Below are 16,120 nucleotides of genomic sequence, written 5' to 3'. Positions count from 1 at the left end.
TATACTATGTCGTTTTTATGACTTTTTATGCCTTACTATACTATGACTTTTTATGCCTTACTATAGTATGACTTTTTATGCCTTACTATGCTGACTTTTTTATGCCTTACTATACTATGACGTTTTTATGACTTTTTATGTTTTACTATACTATGACGATTTTATGACATTTTATGCCTTACTATACTATGACGTTTTTATGACTTTTTATGCCTCACTATTCTATGTCGTTTTTATGACTTTTTATGCCTTATTATACTATGACCTTTTTATGACTTTTTATGCCTCAATATTCTATGACTGTTAATGCCTTATTATAGTATGACCTTTTTATGACTTTTTATGCTTTACTATGCTATGACGTTTTTATGACTTTTTATGCCTTACTATAGTATGACTTTTTATGCCTTACTATACTATGTCGTTTTATGACTTTTTATGCCTTACTATACTATGACATTTGTATGATTTTTTATGCCTTACTATACTATGACTTTTTATGACTTTTTATGCCTTACTATACTGTGACATATTTAATGACTTTTTATGCCTTACTATATTATGTCGTTTTATGACTTTTTATGCCTTACTATACGATGACTTTTTTATGATTTTTTATGCCTTACTATACTGTGACATATTTAATGACTTTTTATGCCTTACTATACTATGTCGATTGTATGACTTTTTATGCCTTACTATACTGTGACATATCTAATGACTTTTTATGCCTTACTATACTATGTCGATTGGATGACTTTTTATGCCTTACTATACTATGTCGTTTTATGACTTTTTATGCCTTACTATACAATGACTTTTTTATGATTTTTTATGCCTTACTATACTATGACTTTTTATGCCTTACTATACTGTGACATATATAATGACCTTTTATGCCTTACTATAATATGACTTTTTTATGACTTTTTATGCCTTACTATACTGTGACATATTTATGAGTTTTTATGCCTTACTATACTATGCATTTGTATGACTTTTTATGCCTTACTATACTATGTCTTTTTATGACTTTTTATGCCTTACTATACTATGACGTTTTTATTGACTTTTTATGCCTTACTATACTATGACATTTTATGACTTTTTATGCCTTACTATACTATGTCAATTGTATGACTGTTTATGCATTACTGTACTCTGTCGTTTTATGACTTTTTATGCCTTACTATACGATGACTTTTTTATGATTTTTTATGCCTTACTATACTGTGACATATTTAATGACTTTTTATGCCTTACTATACAATGTCGTTTTATGACTTTTTATGCCTTACTATACTATGAATTTCTTATGACTTTTTATGACTTATAATACTATGTCTTTTTCAATTATTTTTTAATGCCTTAATATACTATGATGTTTTATGACTTTTTATGACTTTGTAATTTCATGACTTTTTGTGCCTTACCATACTATGAAGTTTTTATGATTTTTTTATGCCTTTCTATAATATGACCTTTTTATGTCTTGATATAATATGACATTTTTATAACTTTTTAATTTTTATCATACTATGAAGTTTTTATGATTTTTTATGCCTTACTATACAATGTCGTTTTATCAGTTTTTATGCCTTACTATACTATGACTTTTTTATGACTTTTTATGCCTTACTATACTGTGACTTTTTTATGACTTTTTATGCCTTACTATACTATAACTTTTTTATGTCTTTTTAATGCCTTACTATACTGTGACATATTTAATGAGTTTTTATGCCTTACTATACTATGTTTTTTTACGACTTTTTATGCCTTACTATACTATGTCGTATTTAATGACTTTTGATGCCTTACTACACTGTTACTTTTTTATTACTTTTTATGCCTTACTATACAATGTCGTTTTATGACTTTTTATGCCTTACTATACTATGACTTTTTTATGACTTTTTATGCCTTACTATACTATGTCTTTTTTAATAATTTTTTAATGCCTTAATATACTATGTGATTTTTATGACTTTTCATACCTTACTATACTATGTCAATTGTATGATTGTTTATACCTAACTATACTTTGACATATTTAATGACTTTTTATACCTTACTATACTATGTCAATTGTATGATTGTTTATGCTAAAAAACAACATTTTCATAACTTTTACATTTTTATCATACTATGTCGTTTTTATGATTTTTTATGTCTTACTATACTATGTGGTTTTATGACTTTTTATGCCTTACTATACTATGAATTTGTTATGACTTTTTATGCCTTATAATACTATGTCTTTTTCAATTATTTTTTAATGCCTTAATATACTATGATGTTTTATGACTTTTTATGACTTTGTAATTTTATGACTTTTTATACCTAACTATACTTTGACTTTCATGACTTTTTGTGCCTTACTATACTATGTAGTTTTTATGATTTTTTTATGCCTTACTATACTATGACGTATTTAATGACTTTTTATGCCTTACTACACTGTTACTTTTTTATTACTTTTTATGCCTTACTATACAATGTCGTTTTATGACTTTTTATGCCTTACTATACTATGACTTTCTTATGACTTTTTATGCCTTATAATACTATGTCTTTTTTAATAATTTTTTAATGCCTTAATATACTATGTGATTTTTATGACTTTTTATGACTTTGTATTTTTATGACTTTTTATACCTAACTATACTATGCATTTATGACTTTTTGTGCATTTCTATAATATGGCCTTTTTATGTCTTGCTAAAAAACAACATTTTCATAACTTTTACATTTTTATCATACTATGTCGTTTTTATGATTTTTTATGTCTTACTATACTATGTCGTTTTTATGACTTTTTATGCCTTACTATAATGTGACATTTTTATGACTTTTTATGCCTTACTTTACTATTAAGTTTTTATGCCTCACTAATATATGTCATTTTAATTACCTTTAATGCATTACTATAGTGTGTGGTTTTCATGACTTTTTATGCATTACCATAATATGACCATATTTTTACACCTCACTACTGTATGACATTTTTAGGCATTCATACACCTCTATGTTTTGATGTCTTAATATACTGTGACTTTTTTATGCCTTACTAAACTATGACTTTTTATGCCTTAGTATATGATGAATTTTTTTCTTCCTTAGTATACAATGATGTTTTTATTTAAACCAACAGCAACAAACAGCAAACTAACAAAAAATTATAATCAGCAACAAAAAAAGAACGACCAGAATATAAAAAACAAATAAACTTGGATATATAAATGAAATATACTGTATATCATTAACATTTATGGTCACAACATGTTATACAATATAAAAATTCATCATATAAATATTTTTGATATATTTACAAATCCAAATTTTAAGTATTTTCTATATAACTTATACCTTCCTCTATCCTGAGGATATTTAATAATAATAATGTATCCCATCATAGGTCACATTTATGGCAACACTACTATTGATATAAGGACATATATCATATATTACATTTTTGTATGCGTTTTGTCCTTATTAAACATAAATGTACTTTTACCTCACAGTGCTTTTATGAGAACAAAAGCTTTCAGATAACTATGGAACAGTGACAGTCCCTGCCCAGTGCAACTTGGCAGACAACTGAAATGAAAAAGCGGCTGAAACTCAGACTCACAAAGAGACACCAGACATGTTGCTGTCTGCCCCCTTGTGGTCAAAACCTACTAAGTGGAGCTCAAAGATTGGATCCAGATATTAAATATGAAAACACAAACCACAGAATACAGAATGCAGAATGTCACAAACCAATATCAACTACAGGATTGCACACTGGGATATAACATGTCATGATCTGCACTGGTATGTAATGTATGATATAACCAAAGCAACAATGCATAAGCTCAGCCTCTATCCACTGCATCTAAAGCCCAGATGATAGTATACAGAGGATTGGATGTCCACACAATAAGAGTGCTACCCACAAAACCACTTACTTTATTCATAGCCGACTCTGGTATGCATGAAGTGTGTGTGTGATGCCGAGCTGCGGTCAGATATACAGCAGTGGGAAACCATAGTGATCTGTGTTCTCTCACCCTCTCTGCCACAGACTTAAAACCCAAGTAGCAGAGTTCACCTGCAGATGGCTGCAACAGTGAACGGCCGGGCTCTGCTGAGTGACACTCATATGCCCCCTGCAGGTGTAAAAGAGAGATTACCTCATTGTGGAATATGAGGGATTTAACAAACCCTTTTTTTTGTTCCCTTCTATGTTGTTAAAGAGACATATTATAGACTGAAGTGGGAATAAAATATAGACAAAGAATAAAAAATTATAGATTAGAAAGCAAAGCCTCCCTCCCTCTCCTGCTTGTGGTCTAGGATATCTTGCAAGTGCTGTAATTCCTCACTTAAACCTTTCATTTCCTGTATATTTGCACCCTCCCCTCCTCTCCTCTCTTCTCTTCTCTTCTCCTCTCCTCTCCTCTCCTCTCCTGCCAAAGCAAATGAAATACCAGACATTCTCTGCTCATTTTCAAACAGCATATGAATAGGTGTATTGATGCAAGTGTTACATGTACTTCAGTTCCCACAATTAGCCATATGAAAGCATCTCCTCTCGAAACCTCTTCCAAGACCATTCCTCGGAGTCTTTCCATGTCTCCGGACTTTTATGCTATTAGGTTCAATGAGAGCCTCACTGTTAGTCTGTCTCTCTGGAGCTTTCCTGACCTCTCCCTGACTGCCTGAGAGCCGCCAGCTAAGACTAGTAATGAGATATTAGCCCTGACAGTGGTGACTGGGGAGGGGTGGAAAGTGCTATTCCCTCAACGCTTCTCCTCTTTTCTCTCTTCTCTCCGAGCCCTATCTGAAGATTTACCTCCCCTCACTCTCGCATCGAGCTGTAGCATCACTCCCCATCCACTCCCCTTGTTCTTTCCTCCTTCTTTCTTGTTCTGCTCTGTCTTCCTCTCTTTCCCTCCCAGCCCGTCTCTCCTTCCTCCTCTGGTTTTCTGTGGGACTTCTTTCTCACACCGAATTTCTTTGCTATTATGTGTCTGCACATTGCGGCAGTGTGTGTGTGGGTGAGGGACTAAAGTGAAACTTCCACCTTGGCTCCACATGCCTACAGCTGGGATTTGGGTGCAGAGGAGGCTGTCTAAGATCAGTGTGGTGCATAGGAGACAAAATATGCTGTAGCAGAGCTGGGTCTGAGGCATTTAACAGACTGCATGAATATACAACTACTTGTCCCCATGGATATATCAACTTGAATTTCTTGCTGCTGCTGTTTTTTTTAAATAAAATCACATTGTGGAGTGAGCCAGCGTGAAACACTGGTATGTTAGACTTTATTCTGATGTTATTAAGTGTGAGAAAGAAGTCCCACAGAAAACCAGAGGAGGAAAGAGAGACAGGCTGGGAGGGAAAGAGAGGAAGACATAACATCAGAAAAGCATACAAAATGTTTCACATATCTTGATTAGAGACAAAAAAGACAATCTTAAGGAACATGTATCATGTATTCCCAGGGTTATCATTAAATCCACGATATATGCTAAAGCTCAGAAATCCTGGATGTAAGGGCTTACGGAGACAGGCATGTACACAGTGAAGATGAAAGGGCCCAGACATTTTCTGTAAAAGGAGATACTTAAATAGAATATATATAATTCAATGCATCGCAAAGATCTGAATTTAATGAGTTAATAAATGTAAACAGTTGCAAAAACAGAGCTGTGTGTACGGTACTAAGTGAGAAAATATTTAGAGATCATTTTAAGAAAGATATGACAAATTGGAGAAAAAAAAAACATTAAAGCCATACAAAAAGGTTATAGAAAAAACAGAAAAAAGATCTGATGAAGCCTTCAGTGTAACTGTGGGTCCCACACATAAAAGCAAGAAGACACCCAGACTGAAAGAGACACAGTGTTATTTTTGGTCTTTCTGTGTCTCTTTGTAGTTGTTTTGCATTGCTTACTGGTTATTTTGCAACTCTTTGAAAGTCTTGTGTCTCTTTATAGTTGTTTTGTGTCTCTTTGTTGTTGTTTTGTGTCTCTTTGTAGTTGTTTTGTGTCTCTTTGTAGTTGTTTTGTGTCTCTTTGTTGTTGTTTTGTGTCTCTTTGTAGTTGTCTTGTGTCTCTTTGTTGTTGTTTTGTGTCTCTTTGTTGCTGTTTTGCGTCTCTTTATAGTTGTTTTGTGTCTCTTTGTTGTTGTTTTGTGTCTCTTTATAGTTGTTTTGTGTCTCTGTTGTTGTTTTGTGTCTCTTTATAGTTGTTTTGTGTCTCTTTGTTGTTGTTTTGTGTCTCTTTATAGTTGTTTTGTGTCTCTTTGTTGTTGTTTTGTGTCTCTTTATAGTTGTTTTGTGTCTCTTTGTTGTTGTTTTGTGTCTCTTTGTTGTTGTTTTGTGTCTCTGTCAGTGACATTTTGCTCAGGTGCTGCTGCTGGTTGAAAATCTGCAGCTCAGCTTCAGTATTAAGCTCAAACTGGATTACTGGTTTAACAGATACTCAGATGAGACTTTCTACTTTTAACTGAGCGCTCTGACTTTCCAGTAAGAAACAGTCACATCAAACAGACGCTCTGGTCTATGAGCCCCCCTGGCTCTTTGGGCCCCTGGACGTGCCCCGTAGGCCTTTTCAGTCATCCATCCATGAGTGTAACATTTACGATCATATCAAACCTTCAGGGACCAGACTGTTTTAAAATGCTCAGCATGCTGTCCATTTTATTATCTCACAGCCGCTCACAACATACAGGATCTATAATGTGTGTTCCTGCGCTTCCTGGATTTAATGAGCAGCATCGCAGTGTTATAGACTCAGTTAAGTATTAATGAGTACATTACTACACTGTGGGCTCGAGACGGGATGTTTAGCTAGCCAAGGGCAAAACCTACCTTGTACAGACACACACACACACACACACACACACACACACACAGGACAGAATAATAAAGCTGAACAGATTGTGAATTTATGGGCAACATTTGAAGCCATAAACATATAAATATGCATTAATCCAAGCATATGTGTGTGTGTGTGTGTGTTGTTCAGCATGTGTACTCGTGTGTGAAGGGAAAAACAGAAGAGAGACATTATGTTGAACACACCACCGTACACAGATGTTCCTGTTAAAAGCTCTCTGGATGGGTGCAGCAGTAAAAATAAGTAATTACTTAATTCATATATTTACTGCTCATGCTAAACATATACAGCAATGACAGTCAAGTAATGAAACAGACTCTGAGTATCAGCTCTCTTATTAATTTGTTCCCAGCTTATTTTTTCATCCAGTAAATATATAGCTGCTGGAAATGTAAAAAAAGAAAAAAAGCCTCTCATAAATAACCTTTTCAGGTTTCTTTTTCTGTCTCATTCCTTTTCATTCGTATCCAGTAATGAATGCAGCATTTATCAGGTCTGCAGGCAGAGAGGAAACACAGGAAACATGTGTGCAGAGTGAAATTACACGGAGAGGCGGAGAGTTACAGGGAAGCTGCGGCATCGCTGACTGACACATGACCACGTGCCACTGCAGAATGTAAAATCACATCCTATCAACTCAAAAGACTAATTTCCCCTCAGTGGGACCGTGTTTTATCATTCTCCTGTGCACCGCCTCCGAGGGATGCCTCTGAGCACTTGCTGCACCGAACAACCTTTCGCTTCTTTATTTTCTCCTCTATTCATCTCCCTTTCTTTAATCTTTTTTATCGCTCTTTCCTGCATTCAGATGTGCAAAAAACCATTCTCTATCTGTTTAGCCCTTTTGCACCCATCTCTTTTTTTTCTCCTCGGTCGCCTCTCTGTTATTCATAGCGGTATAGTGGTACTGATTTGCAGGCAATGCTGCTCTTCTGCTTGAGATTTGTGTGATAGGCAGGCGGTGAAGAATCTAATTACAGCAGAAGCATTCATACTCCCGACGTGTCAGGCATGCCAACACGCAAGATACACATATTAATCCCTCTACATGTTGTCACCGTTTCTTCCTCTGGGGGGGGTGTTTGTTGACAAGAAGGTGTGCTGTGTGTGTGTGTCTGCGTTTGCTTGAGAAATCATGCATATGCTACAGTAGAACATACATGATTGTGTACGTGTGCGCGTGTGTTAGTGCGTGTTTGTTTTCTGGGTTGTCTCTGCATCATTAGCTTCGATCAATTGCTATCAATGCCGGTTCCAGTGCTTTCAAGCCAGTGCAAGCGTCATCCACCTCCGCTATCCTGGCCCTGTGTCATGACAACGTCGGGCTCTCTTATTTGGTGATATCCAATTAGTCTCTCCCTCTGAGGAGAAATCGCTCCAATCTAATAAGTCCCTTAATACCAGTGAAAGCCTTAAAGCCCAGATTACAGCCTCACCTGATCTACCCACCCATCCTCTTTCTAATCCACTGTACTTCACTTTCACTGTTGTGGTTTCTCTTGTCTTTCTGGACCTTTTTCCGTTTGCTCTACACCCACTCTGAGCAGTTGGCTCAACTACTATCACTACGTGGGCATCCCAGAGTGTGAAGGGAGAGTTTATGCTTTTCAGGAGGATGAAAAACCAAACGCTTCCCTAGTCAGGTCAAGTTTATTCTCAGTCCATGTGATTCTTCCTCTCCCTGCAGGATTAAGAACAAATCTGGGCCCTTTTATGTTTCTCACACCTCATTAGTACAGTGCAGATGCACCTAGGTGTTATATATAAAAGTGTTTATATATTCCTCTCTGCAGCTGAGCTTCAGTCTGCTCAGTCCTGAGGGAGTGATCAATTAAACTATAAGTAAAGAGCAAAGCAGTTGAAATATCAGGCGTTAGTTATGGGGTTAAAGTTGTAAATGCACAGAGGGGGCTTTAAAGATCACCAGTTGAAGCAGTCATGAGGATGACAGATGATAATGGTTTTGATGTTTGTTCTCTCATTAAGCTGCTGCAGCGTCAGAAATCTACCCACTGCTCCCGAAAATGATTTCAGAGAGCAGATGAATCGTCTTCCCGTCTCGTTCCCTCTGTTAGTTTTGTTGTTGTGGGACTGCCGGTGTGATTCACTCCCCGGTGCAGAGCCCCCTCCTCACCCTCCTGTTTCTGTTCAAATGTTTTGCGGCTAGAAATCGAATTTTGGCCACAGGATCTGCGGCGAAGTCTGTTTCTCTGTCTGTTGTACACCGGCACCGTTTCACATGTTTCACTCCTCTGTTTTCACTTGAATGAACAACATTTTGTGTTCAGCTGAAGTGAGACAGGATGTTTGCTTTCCAAGGATAATTTAGATAGAAGCGTAGTTCGCATGTAAGCTGTGTGTAGCTATAATTGTCTTGTTTCTGCCTTTAATTTTGATAATGATCACTTTCACTTTCACAAACCAAACCACCTTTTTAAATGACCAGGTACAAATTAAACACCGAGCAGGCTCAGCTTATATGTCCTTTTACTCTCATGGTGCCAAAAACACACAATTTATGAATAGTTTGACACTGAATGTTTGGATCCTAAATTGTTTTCTATCTGATGATATGACAGAACCTACTGTAACGGTTTGTTTGTACATATACAATAGGTGCCTGATTAATATTGTATCTATAGACTGTATATACTAAATAATGACACTGTAATTCTCAGGCTGTGATCCGAAGCTTTACCATAATAATCAAAGCGTTTAAATCTCCTGATGTAAGCAGATACAACCTGTAGCTGCACTGTTGTTGTGTCATGCACTCTTATCCTTCTTGTGTTTACTGTTCCCCTCATCAGATAAACTACGATTGTATAACGTAACCATGCTTCACCATAGCAACGGTGAAACCTTTAAAGCTACTGATATGCAAATACTGTATATTCACATGCAAGATTATACATCTGTTAAATATAAAAGCAAAACTATAAAACTATCGACATCACTGCCTTTTCTTCAAGTTTCTGTGATACTTTTGTGTTCACTTTCAGCCAATCACACGCTTTCCCTGCAGAGACTCAAAGCAGTCATCCTGTGTGACAGATCTGATATCAGTGCGGCTGACACATACAAGAAAATCTCTACAGTTTTTGTAAACAGTAATTGGGTTTTGTAAGATGGGTTTTGATGTAACAGTGAGGTGCAAGTTTCCCCATGAAGGAAATAAAAAAGTACATCTCTCCTGTTTCTCATTTTGTCCTTGCTTTCATTTCTGATTCATATAAAAAGGTTGGGTTTCAACAAATAGTATTCAGCATGTTCTGTGCAACATGAATCTCAATGTTTATTCTCCTGTTTTTTATTCTGACTTTGCCATAATGGCTGTCAGATAGTTGGATTGTCCACTGCCTCCTTTCTTTCCTTCGCATGATGTTTTTCTTTCCTGCTTCAAATGGAATATGGCATATTAATAATTACATACCCACACACCTGCTGCTGCACGTGCAGCTCACAGCTCGCCCTCAGTCTGTGAGGTGAGAAACAACACCGTTTTATGGCAGAGGGGACCTTGCTGTAAAGTTTTGCATCTGTGCTCTGAAATCCCAATTTTAAGAGAATCACTGAGGAGTTTCAGAGGACTGAGGGTGGGGGGGGGGGGGTGGGGAGTTTGGCGAAGTCCCAGCCGGGGAATAATGCTCTCGCTGTGCCTACAATGCATCGCTGCACAGTGACAATCAAAAGGAAAGATTGATTTTTTTCCCCCTTCAGGTGGAGAGGAGCCTGCAGCAAACTCTAAAAGACGAGTTTCAGTATATTGATGGATGAGACATTTGTGCCTTGACATGACACCTCAGAGCAGAAATCATATTGAAAACCTTCGCTGAGGAGAAAGCTCAGAACTGACTAATTTACAACTCATTTCATTCCTACATGGACATATAGCGATGATGGATTTCATTTGATTTATTTGGGTAATCAAAAAAATCTCGGAGGCGACGGCACCATTTTCACTTGACGAATGCTTCACTGACAAATACGCTCAAGGAAATGATATAGAGGGAATAAAAGTACAACCCTGGTTAAGTGTCTGTGCTCAACGACACTCAAAGAGTTCCTGACAATGTTTTGAGAAACGCTCATGACGACAAAAGACGTAAGCCTGAGAAATGAGATTCAGGTCAATATGCCCTTCAGAGAATTCTCACCAGTGTCCAATTAGTTCAGCACGCTGGCGTCTTAAAGTCTTACATAACTCTGACACACAAAGGAAAAATTCACTGCATCCCTGGATGGAGACTAAAATAGAAGAGAAATAGATTGTTGCAACTAACAATAAAAAAGACAAATCATCCGCTTATTGATGCAATTGCAATAGAAGTGACAATAAAATCCACCTTTTCCTCCTGAAAACTTCCTCCTGCACCAATGATCAGTGCACAGAAGGTCAGAATAATAACTTTAATCTTTCTGCAGAACAAGACGTTGAAACCACAGCACAAGTTACTGAAAACAAAGTATCTACTGCCTCCTCAGTCATTATGTTAATAAGTCACCATCACAATATGATGCCTTGCAAAAAAAACCCAAAAAACAAAGTATTCTTCACAGGCTTATTCAGCAGTAGACAGATACTCAGGAACTGGACTTTTAAATGGAAATATAAAGTATAGGAGAAAAAAAAAATCCTGTTAATGAAATAGAATGAAAATGAATATATTTACTACGGGCAAATCCATATATGAAAGAATTTGCTAGTTGCCACAAAAGTAAAAGATTTGGACTAAAACTGAAGGGATTTTTGCACCTCAAAGCTTAAAGAAGCGTGGCAGATAGGAAATGGAAATGCATAATGTGTTTGCATGAATGAGAAAAATCATTAGTTGCATTTGAAGTGAATTTCTGTAAGCCGTGGCATGGAATTTCAATCGAAGGGGAGAAGAGGACAGAACTGGAATTAAAATGACTTATGTAAAACACAAAGCAGGGGTGTTTTTAAGATTTTGATATCCAGCCTAATTTTACAGCAACAACAAAAACAACAGTTACCCCCTTCATGAATAATATATTTGTGCAGTGCCTCTGAAATCCGCTACAAAGTACGTCTTAATCAAGCGATAGAAAAAGAGGTGACAGATGACAGATCAGGAAAACAACAAGGTGCACAATATAAAATAGCGCGTCGACATCAAGGCCACAGCAAATGGAGAAAAAAAAACAAAAACATCAGAGATTGGGGAGATCAAATAGAATGACACGCACGGCAGCACGATGATATATAGAAACAGAAATAGTTTGAAAACATCACGAGTAGGTTTTAAGAATAGACTGAAATTGATGAGTCTTTGTCTCAAAGTTGCAGAGCCTTGACAAAGAAGAAGAAAGAAAAAAAGCTTGATTAGTCAGTCAGAATCAAACGTTCACCGGAGCCCAGATTTATGCTCCTGTCTTACATCCTCACCGCAGCATTTTGTCTCATGTGGAACAGAAGCTCCTTACGAGGGATCAGTCCGACTGACCCCGATACAAAATGGCTTCAATTTTTGTTCCCCCAACATTTGAAAAAGAAAACTCTTCTACAGATGACAACACAGAGGATTAAGGAAACAGCGGGAGACATTCTTGAGCAGTTTGACCACTAAAGGCACAAAAGCAATGAATATGTAACTGTGTGTAAAACCTAATGTAAGAGTCTCACTCAGCACAGTGATCCAGGGGTACTTGCATCCTGGAGGGGTATTATGGTAATTTGCGTGTGGGTTCGTGGAAAAATTGTCAAGTAGCCGAACTAATTTGAAAAAATAAGAAAAGAAGAAAAGAAGTGAAATCCACATATTAAGTCAACTTTTACACCTGAACAACACGTGTTGAAGGTGCAGGAAAACTAATTAGAAGTTTTAAGCAGTTAGTCAAAACTAAGTGATAAAATAGTTAAAATAGTTAATTAAAAGTAATGAATAAACAGCAAGTGAAACAGTCAAATAGAAGGTTGAATACCTCAGATTAAATGATACATGGTTTAAGCAGCTAAATGAATAAACAGGTGATATAAAGGTAATTTATAGAAGGTTTAATAGACTAACTAAAATGAACAGACACATGCTTTAAATAGCTGATTGATTATCAGCTGAAGTAAGAGATAAATGGCAAAATAATTAAATGTAACAGAGCAACTAAAGTAATGGATGAAATGAAATGTATTTGGAAGACGACTGGTGGTGTCGACGGAGGCGTCGTCGAGTTCATCTGACAGGTGGTGGAAAAAAAGGTCAGGAAAACCACCGATGCTGCGTATATAAGTGTGCGGCTGAGGTCAGAGGTCAATATTGCTGTCAATGACCGCAAGTTCTCAGATGGGATTAGGAAGTGTCGCCTGTGCAAAGTAGGCTGTATGTGATCCGCCGGGCATTGCTCTCTGAACGCAGTCTAGAACTGTCAACACCAATACCGGCTCACCGCCATCTGACCTCATATTCACCAGACGGTCTGAGCTCTCTGTGCCCTTATTCATACGAGGCAGACATGTTGTGACACGACAAGATGCATGCAGTTCACGCACAAGACTATATACATTAACGCTCGAAAAAGGGCGGCTGTTCCCGTCTTCGGAGAGGCTCCAATGTTGACAAGCTTTCATGTTAGAAAGAAGCATCTAAACATCCATTAAAACCTCTTGACACACTCCTACAACGTACTCCACTTCTCTGCTGCACCATACAGCAGCACACCTGTCACGCTCGGACGATGTTAGTTTGTCGTTTTCCTTCTCAAACCTCCGACAGATAGAGGAATTATCTCTATTAAAACCATTTCCGCTACTGTAATCACAAAAACGACACCACACCGTGAGCGGGAGTCATTATTCGGCCACGCGAGGCTGCTGGGAATTCAGCTTATATTTCAGGACGGAAAAGTAAAGCCTGGTAAAGAGTCGACTGGGAGCAGAGTGAATATTAATGTGTTTATGGCCTCTTCTCTAATCTTTCAGAAAAACGCTTCAAACTGTTTGTGCTTATGGTCACGTTTTGCTATTTTTGGCGAGATGGCCCCAGACGTTTTTCTTCTTAAATATAAGAAGGAATTTAAATGTGAATCCGCAGTGACACCAGAGACTGTGGTTTAGTCCCGTCTGGACTTTTGATATTAAAAGAGAAAGGTGTGCTCACAGTCCCAGAATAGTCACTTGTGGTTTTTGTTGGAGCTTTTCGTGGGGTTGGAAGAAAACCTCTATACATCCCATAGATCATATGTTCTGTATGCCAGCTCTGTATATGGTGCTTCTCAAAGCAGTAAGACATAAAAAGAGTATGGTTGAACCTGAACACACACACACACACACACACACACACACACAGGAATTCATAAGGCTCATGAAAGAACAGAGTCATCTATTGAAATCATACTTAGAAGATAAGTTTACATAAGTTTAACAAGCTAAAAAACATGTGCTGCTCGTTTCCCCCTTTAATGTAAAGTCATATTCATCATATTCCTGCTCCAGTGCTAGTTTCCTACAGAGTCTTCATGTTAATCTAATTAGCGGCCTAAGTATTAGCCCCTTGTACGCAGACGGAGGAAGGGTCTGCTCCAACACTGACATATTGACCTACAATCCAGAGATGTCAACACTGCGCTGTTCAGGTCAGGCCAGTTCATGAGGAGCAGTTTGATAATAATCTGCCGGCGCACTTTAAAGAGGCCACGGATTTACCGGCTCAGGTGAGTTAACTGTACTTACAGGAACATTTCTGGGAGGTTCCCTTCATGCACAACTCACACCACTGGTGGTGACTTAGAAAATAACAGATATGAGAGAGCTGATTTGATCTCATTTGATTTCCTTGGTGCACTCGCAACACACACACACACACACACACATATCAGTTACTCGCTGTGGTGCCTGTAAGTCCAGTGTTTACATGACGTAGAGCAGAACTGCAGGCTGTGTTGTTAAAGAGGTCGGCTCCTTCCTATGTCCAGCCTACATACTGTTAAAGAGGCTTAGGCATCGTCCTGTCCTCCTTTAGTGTCCACGCTGCCCCGCTCTTAAAAACTGCCCTCAAAACCTCATCAATGTACCGGATGTGATCGACCCCAATTCCAAACCCGTATATGACATAATAAATTTACTTTTAGTATTTTAAAAGGCTAGAATCAGTCAAACTACCTCAGTTTAATCATTAATCTATAAAAAAAAAAACAATCCTCACTTACTGGACCTCCACTTCTGTTTCCAGTTGAATTATTAACTCAGTAATGTTTGACCTTAAAAGCTACAGACTGGAAACTGAAAATTTAATAACTACGATTATTGATTATAGTCATTAAAGATTTAGTTGTAATTGACATGAAGTTTATTTTGAGCCACTTTGAGCTGTTGGAAAGTGATTCTGGGAGGTTTGATGGATTGCTGTTGAAACTCGGTTCACTCATTCATGATCCCTTCATCTTTCATCCAGCATCACCCAATATTTAAACTGGTCCAATATGCTTTTAGTTTTTAGCAAGCTAATGCGCTAAACTAAGACGGTAAGCATGTTAAACACTATAACATTAGCATGTTAGCGCTGCCAGCGTGAGCATGTTATCATGCCGGCGTTAACATTAAGCCGACAACACTGTTGTGTCTAAATACAGCCTCACAGACTGACTGTGGCATGACTAAACCTGCGTGACGTCGGCTTTGTTTCCCTTTAAATAAGATCAAATTAAAAGTTTATCAGGTAAGAATTCAAGAAGAAAAACGAGAAATAAATTAATGAAGAAAAATGAAAAATCATAGAGTGAAACAAAGGACTAACACCATCAATAATGTAAATTATAACCGGGTCTTTTGTGTGGAGTTTGCACGTTTTCCTCGCGTATTAAAATCTGTAAAAGAGTCGTGGAAATCTGAAAAGACAAAATGATGCAACCCCTCATCGGTGCTCTGTGGTTGGGTCACGGCCTCTTCTCAGTTTCTGTCGCACTTGCAAACAGGCTAATCCTGGATCCTCCGTTACCGTTCAACCTTTTCCACCCGTGAAGCCAAACTGTATGTCACTGCTTTTGCAACAGTGAAGATAAAGAGTTTCAATCTTTCATTTCCCTCATGTGGGATCTGAATGATTTGAAGTGCAGGTCAGATTTTTTTAACATTGCCCAGAATCCTAAACTCTTGACATGAAGTCAGGCTGTCGGTTCAGTCCGAACACGTCTCCTCACTCCACAAACTGCAGGACCAGTCGCCCGCTTCTAGATATGAGCCTGGTGCCTGTCGGTTTAATTACTACACCAGTGCC

The 16,120-nt window shown here is 37.5% G+C and overlaps 1 long non-coding RNA gene across 1 annotated transcript in view; it reads right to left on the bottom strand.

The window, feature by feature from the left end:
* LOC111662512 (uncharacterized) overlaps positions 1-16,120 on the bottom strand; it is a 25,122-nt gene that overhangs the window by 3,324 nt on the left and 5,678 nt on the right. Inside the window, exon 2 of the long non-coding RNA XR_002761326.2 lies at positions 3,954-4,154. This is a non-coding gene — a long non-coding RNA (uncharacterized LOC111662512). The remainder of the gene's footprint in view (positions 1-3,953; positions 4,155-16,120) is intronic.

Source organism: Seriola lalandi, unplaced genomic scaffold (assembly GCF_002814215.2).
Source record: "Seriola lalandi dorsalis isolate HSWRI2012SDOR001 ecotype SW California unplaced genomic scaffold, Sedor1 jcf7180002054563, whole genome shotgun sequence".
In the NCBI taxonomy this organism is placed as follows: domain Eukaryota; kingdom Metazoa; phylum Chordata; class Actinopteri; order Carangiformes; family Carangidae; genus Seriola; species Seriola lalandi.
This window is presented reverse-complemented; position numbering and strand designations above follow the sequence as displayed.